This window comes from Lolium rigidum, chromosome 6, assembly GCF_022539505.1.
Source record: "Lolium rigidum isolate FL_2022 chromosome 6, APGP_CSIRO_Lrig_0.1, whole genome shotgun sequence".
Taxonomy (NCBI): Eukaryota; Viridiplantae; Streptophyta; class Magnoliopsida; order Poales; family Poaceae; genus Lolium; species Lolium rigidum.
In genome coordinates, this window is record NC_061513.1 from 297,760,551 (window position 1) to 297,766,550 (window position 6,000).

Sequence of the window (6,000 nt, forward strand, 5' to 3'; positions counted from 1 at the left end):
GATAAACCTTGGGTGATCCACTTAAGGGAAACTTGCTGCTGTTCTACAAACCTCTGCTCTTGGAGGCCCAACACTGTCTACAAGAATAGAAGCACCCGTAGACATCAGCCGGCAATGACATTGCCATGGCCAGGTTTGGCCTCCATCTAGGGTTTTAATGGCAAGGGTTGTGGTGAGAGGGGACCAGGGAACATGTAGGAGGCAAGTGTGTTGACTGCCAAAACCCACCGGCGGGCAGCGGCCTTGTCAACACTGTAGAGCCGGGGGGAGCCTAGAGCTGCGGCTGGCTGAGACCCCTCCGAGCGACGGCCCGCAATGCTCTTCTGGTCACACGCGGCGTTGCGAAGTGCAGGGCGTGCCACCTGACCTATACCTGGTCGGGAAGGTGATGAAGTTGCCTCGCTTAGTTTCTGCCGCAGGCATACATGTAAACGTTAAATACGAGCCTCGATCGGCTCTCGAGTTATCCCGTGAATCGGCTCAAAGAGCCGATCCACCCATGATCCGTACGGGGTGCACGAATACTTGGTGGTCCTGCTTGATCAAGATGAAGCTAATGAGATCTACGACGATTTAGGGTTTTCACCGCATAACCGGATCATCCTACTCCAGGTTGGGCCTTGCGGCCACGCACGGTGCTCGTAAGCCGATCCTAAACAAGGCCAAAAAACCAACACGAAGTTGATCCTAGGAACATCCCGTTTAGGACTTGCGAACGCCACCCTACGTGCCACCGGATCCTCCCCCCCATTGTAAGGCCAAACTATTGCAGATATTAAACTAATCCTTGTAGAACAAGGAGCAATCGTAACGGATCAGATCTACTAAATAATGGTCAAGCGGGGTGCCGCCCCCACACCTGAGATAGGCGTGAGGACGGCTAGATATGCAAGGGTTGCACTACGTAAGCATGCTTAAACGAAGAACAATGCTAACCCTAACACATCTAATGATAACTACGTTGCTCGCCATCAAAAACGCTTCGAGTACGAGCAACGCATGAACAACGTGGGGCTTAGTGCTGCCTAGATCGCAAGATGCGATCTAGGCAGCATGTCGCTACTCCGATAGAAACCCTCGAGACGAAGGAGTTGGCGATGCGCCGAGATTGGTTTGTTTTTGGGGTTGAACGTGAGTTGTTGTTTATTCCATAAACCCTAGGTACATATTTATAGTCCAGGGGACTTTCTAACGAGGGCGTGCACTAAACCGTGCACGACTAAGATTCTATCTCTTATAATAAACTATTAAATAAAGATACACGGGCAATTCAGCCCAAGACCCTTCGTGCCGGGCCGCCTTAGAATTCTTCCACAGGTAATCTTCCAAGCCCGGCCCACCTCTCGGATTCGTCTAAAATCTGGTGATAACACATGCTCCCCTGGTTTTGGAAATAACATTTCCAAAATCATTATGCTTTCCCTTCGAAAGGTCATGTCGTAGCGAAGCGAGCCGTTACGAGCATCCGTCATCATTATGCCCTGTCTTCTCAGCTTCTCTAAAAAATCTCGACAGACTTTAGCATCGATCCCTTGGAAGTTGTAATGGCATTAATCCTTCACCAGATTTATCATTATTTAAACCGCGCCGACCGGTTAGCTCTCTCTCATATCCTCTATTCCATCCCAGCTATCGGCACCAAAAAACCCTCTCCTCCTGTAGCAATGTCTTCCTCTTCCTCTTCCTTCTCAAAACTCTTCCCCCAATCTTCGCCGAAGAAGAAGACCGAGGACAGCCTCCACCCCGCGGTGAGTCCCTTCTCCTCTGAAGAGGAGGAAAAAGAAGGAGAAGCAGCGAAGGCCAAAGCCTCTCCTTCCGCCCAGCTCCCGCCGAAGAAGCGCCCCCGCATGTGGGCGGACAGCGAGGACGAGGATGATGACGAAGAGGAAGAGGAGGAGGATGACTCCTCCTCCTCCATCGGGTACCCGCCGACCAAGCGCTTCCGCTCCCGGGCGGACAGCGAGGATGATGATGATGACGAGGAGGAAGAGGCTCCGGCCAAGGGCTCGGGGCAGCAGCGACGAAGAGCTCCTCGGGAGCAGCGCCGACGACGTCGACGGCGGCGATGACGAGGACAGCGACGACTAGTAGTATAGGACTAGTAGTAGCAGGTGCACTAGGCACCGGATCCCTCTTTTGAGAGCCATCGGCTCTTTCTTGTAAAGCCGCTCCTTGGAATTAATGAAATTGTTCTTTCCATTTATCCTTTAATCGCTCCAATTTCATTCCCTCCGTTTGCCATGCTAAGACCGACAAGCAACGCGTCGGACTTCTTTCCTTTCTTGCAGCAACGGCACGGTCCAAGCCCCGTACTAGGCGTCGGCTTTTCTTTCCCAGTTCCTGCCTGAGACGACCATGATGCAGCCGCGGCCGAGGTGACCCTAATCGGCTCTCAAAAACAGGGCATCTTCCAGGCTTGTTGCCCCCGAGTCTCAGCCAAGGTAAAGCAGTAGCTGTATGGACCTAGGCTCGATCATGTCCGAGGGAGCTCCTTATGCCGAGCTAGCCGATTTAAATACACATCGGCTTCCCAAAAACGGAGAGCCCTCAAGGTGAGCTGCCCCCGAGTTTCTTCGGTTCTCGCCGGCCGGATAGGCTCCACGACATTGATCCGATCATTGATCTGATCCGCGCGCCCATGCTGCTCCTGACATTGTCCTTGAAGAAATCTCCCTTGAGTCGATGGCCATGCATCGGCTTTCATGTCCTTAAGTCGATGCCTGCTGCATCGGCTGTGTTCGAAAATTTTCGAATTTTCATTTTGTTTTTTTTTTTTTTTTACGGCCGACCTGTGCATCGGCCCCCATATTCCAATACCCATCAACAAAAGATGAGACGCTTCTGTTGCATATCCTCGTATTTTCATATACCTGGGTGCCCCCCCGAGCCGATTCTGTCAAGAAAATTGATGGTATCGGCTCCGTTGGATAACATGTTAAACCCGGGCGAAAGGTAGGTGAGGATAATTTTGGCCGATCACTGGAATCGGCCTCCGCGTTGCTTGCTCGTTGAAGGTTTTGTAAGTTCCCTTCGTAAATTTTTTGGGGCCGATCACAAGGATCAGCCTCTCTGGTTTGCCCATTGGTTTGATCTTGCTACTTGGTCGGCTGGATGAAACCAACCCAACCTCCGACTTGATGCGCCTGCTCGTCGTCCACCTTGTGTGCTCCGTAGAGTCGTGGAGCGCTACGCTCCGTCGGCAAGACGAGTACCATGTTTGTGCCGGCCGATGTCTCATCATCGGCTTTCCTCTGTTTAGGGCGCCACTCCATTTTCCGTGGACGACCCTCTTCATCCAGGGTTCGCTGAACCTTTGCAGCCAGATCAGGCCGTGCCTTTCTTAGCGTATGCAGGTACAACCTTTCGGCTTCCTCCGGGCCGCGCAATCGCTCGAACCTGCGCTTCTGGGAACGGCTGAGTCCGTCAGGGCACCACCTTGGCCGGTGGTACCTGTCTTCTTCCACTTCTCCCTCGTCTTCTGAATCTTCAAGATCTGCCCAACGAGGCGACTCAGCGCGTTTGCTTTGTGGCGGGAGAGGCCCTAGGCGCTCGAACACAGACACGTTGGCTGCCTCCTTCTTTTTCGATTGCATTACGGGCAATTGCCGATTGTGGGCAATCGGCTCATTCCCGAATCCCAGCAAGTGTACGAAGAAGGGGCAGTCCCAATGCCTGGCGTTGTTGTCTTGCTCCCTTGATGCTTCCGTGGCATAGCGCTCGTGCTCCTCCTTATCGTGATCCTGCCGACGATATCTTCTGGCTTCTCTAGCCAAACGATCTTCCCTATCATCGTAATTGGGTCGCCGGCGTTGGTCATACTGGCTAACATATTTGTTGAGGAGGTGATCGAGAGAGGGTCGCTGATATCTTATATTCTTCACCTCTCCCTCCGTGACATAGCGCTTGCCATCATGACGGAGCCGATCGCGTGGAGCGGCCTCTTCTGTATCCTTGCTGTGAGAGCAGGCTGCCCTCATCTCCATCTTTGCCGGAGTGGTTTCCGGGTCCTACCATGTTGATGCTCGAACGAGGGACCCGGGCCGGCAACCTTCGGGGTAGGTGATTTCTACCATGTTAACGGCGGGGAAGGGTTGGGTGTCGACCTTCATGGCGTACTGGTTGAAAATTAGCCGCCCCTTCTCTATCGCCGCTTGGATGTGCCGACGCCACACCCGGCGGTCGTTGGTGGCATGGGAAAGCGAGTTGTGGAATTTGCGGTACGGCTTTCCGTTTAGCTCTTTCGCCGTGGGGAACTTGAGACCTTCGGGAACCGTCAAGCTCGTTTCTCCTTGAGCAGGAGGTCGAAGATTTGTTCGGTCTTGGTCACGTCAAAATCAAATCCCACGGGCGGCCCCGGTGGCTTTACCCATTTGCAGGCCACGGGGTTCCTCCCCGAGTCCACTCAGCCACTGCTATCTCTTGGCCTCCCGCAGGCCCTTCATCCTCCTCCGTATCGACCATGACTACCGCACGCTTGAACTTGTCTTGGTACAGGTCGGGGTGGCGCTGTTCATATGCCGATAGTTTCTGAACCATGTGCGCCAGCGAGGGATAATCTGCTTGGGAGGCCATGTCCTTGAGCTGTGTTGCAAGGCCTGCTACTGCCAACTCGACTGCTTCCTTTTCAGTTATACGAACCGAATAACATCGGTTCCTAAGATTCCTGAAGCGCCGGATGTATTCTGTCACCGTTTCCCCGCGCTTCTGACGTAGTTGCGCTAGATCGGCAATGCCAGACTCGGAAGCTTCGAATGGTATTGCATATGGAACTGTTCTTCCAATTGCTTCCAAGACTCGGATGGAGTTCGGCTGGTAGAGAGGTGTACCATCCAAAAGCCGATCCCGTGAGGGACTGTGAAAAGAGCCTCACGCGTAGGCTGATCCGACACCGAAGCCGGTCCTAGTTGAGCCAAATATCGGCCGACGTGCTCGATGGAGCTGGAGCCATCTGATCCACCGAATTTGGAGAAGTCGGGAGCCGATATTTTGGTGGCAGCGGGATCATCTCGTAATCGTCGTGGTACGGCTTGGAATAGCCGATCGCCCTTCTTTTCGGCATCATGCCGAACTGGTCTCTCGGTATGGTGCTGATCTGATCCGCCGTGCTGGCCGTAGGAGTTGCACTGCGAAGATTCGCCGGGGTGGCGTACCCGGCCTGCCACGTTTGCTTTTCCAGCTCCGAGCCGGCTGCGGGAGCCGGGCTCGGGAGTTTCGTCGGTGTGGCGTATTTAGTTTGCCACGTCTGCTCTGTCGCCGACGTTCCTCCCGTCTTCGCCGGAGCCCCCGATGTTGTGGCCTGGTTCGTGAGTGCCCAGTCACCACAATCCGGCACATACATGCACGCGTATCCATGAGGGATCTCCTTAGGCGCCTCCATTAAGAACTGGTAGTCACTGGGGTCGCCACCAATTCTGTAGACGAGGAATGCCGGTGTAGTCGGCACTTCAGCAGGTGCTGCCAACGCAAATGGCAGCGGTGGACGGGACCCGGAATGGCAACTCTCCTTGATGCGTCCCGAGAGCTGGTCCCGACGGCGAGTGCGGTGGCTCATGATCTCCTGGATCACGCGCGAGCGACACGCTCCGGCACGTTGACCAAGTTCTCGAGTGACGGTGTAGCGAGTGAGCCACCGGGTAGTTGATCTCCTGCCGCGGACCCTCGGTGCGTTCCTCCGACGGGGCGAGAGATCTACCCCATCGAGTGCACCTTCGGTGAGAACCCCTTCCATCCGATGCCACCGGAACGGGTTCTCGCGAAAAGAGCCGATGAGGTCGGCTTCGAGGGTAGCCTTGATCTCGTTGTATTGCTTCTTGAGGTCATCGGGCGGATCCTCGTAGGTGAGCCGGCGTGCCGTCCGCCATCTCGGATGTAGATGGCGATGTGGTTGATGCGGACGATTGTCCCACCGGTCGTGCCGAGAATGTGTTGACTGCCAAAACCCACCGGCGGGCAGCGGCCTTGTCAACACCGTAGAGCCGGGGGAGCCTAGAGCTGCGGCTG